Source organism: Pan troglodytes, chromosome 7 (assembly GCF_028858775.2).
Source record: "Pan troglodytes isolate AG18354 chromosome 7, NHGRI_mPanTro3-v2.0_pri, whole genome shotgun sequence".
NCBI classification, from domain to species: Eukaryota; Metazoa; Chordata; class Mammalia; order Primates; family Hominidae; genus Pan; species Pan troglodytes.
This window is the reverse complement of record NC_072405.2, coordinates 154,154,269-154,155,450: the sequence shown is the minus strand read 5'-3', so window position 1 is coordinate 154,155,450 and position 1,182 is coordinate 154,154,269.

Here is a 1,182-nt window from a genome sequence, read left to right as displayed (position 1 = left end):
CCTCCCGTCTGCCTGTCCATCCCCCACCCACTAGCACAGACCCTTCCTGCCCTCCGAGGCCAGGCTGAGCTCCGAGGGCTGCACCCTCACCGTCCCTCCCACGTCTCCCGCTGCGCCTCACTGCGCACGGGTTGGCCGGGCGGGCTGTCCATCCCCAGCAGGGCCTCCCCCAAGTGCCTGCAGACCCATGTCTGCCGGCCGGGGCCCGGGACTGCCGGAGTCCTGGACTCGCACACGCCACTGCTGCCCCCACGCACACAGCACAGATGCAGCACCGCGCCCCGGGGCGCACGTTTTATTGGGACTGGGGCCAGCACTAGAGGCCTGTGCCTGGCAGCTGCACGCGCACTGGGAGCAGCACCTGCAGCTGCTCAGCTGGCGGCCACTGGACCTTGGTGATGAAAAAGAGGCGGAAGTGCTCCAGCCGCTGCTCCTGGAACTGCGTGGGGCTATACTCACTCAGGCCCGTCCGTGGGCCGCAGCAGCGACAGGTACCTCTCCTGCTCCAGCAGGCCGCGGCTCAGCAGTGCCTGCGCCAGGCCAGGCTGCACCGCCTCCAGCTGCCGCTGCACGACTGGGAACAGGTCTTCCTCTCGCAGGTCGAACACCAGCGGTTTCCCATACCTGCCCCATGAGGCTGGTGAGGCCAGGGTGGGGCTAGGGAGGTGGGGTGGGGTGTACCTGTCACCCTGCCTGCCTCACCGCAGAGCCCCCAGCAGAACCAGCCGCATCCTCTCCGGCCTCAGGTGCTCCGGGTTCACCGTGTCCACATAGTTGGTATCCTGGTAGCGCAGGAAGGTGGCCGCCTGGCCCGAAGGGTCAATAACAAGAGGCCACCTGGGGACACCCATCAGGTCACTGCTGTCTGTCCAAACCCCAAATCACCCACGTCTGGCCCGGAGAACTGACCGGCCGTCGGCACGGATGCGGTTGCCTACATCTTTCATCAGCACATCGTGCAGCTCGGTGACCTGGCACTTCAGCCCGGGCGCCTCTTCCTCCTGTCGGGGTAGCAGAGTGCAGCTGACACGCAAGCCCGACGCCGGACCCCACCCTGGGCTTTATGTCCCAGCCCCCAGCCGGCGCCCCATGCCAGGCCCACCCTCCTGCGTCTGCTCCCGAAGCTCCAGCCTGGCCATAGCCAGCGCCTCGGCCTTCTGGGCCTCCTGCCGCAGCCTGTCC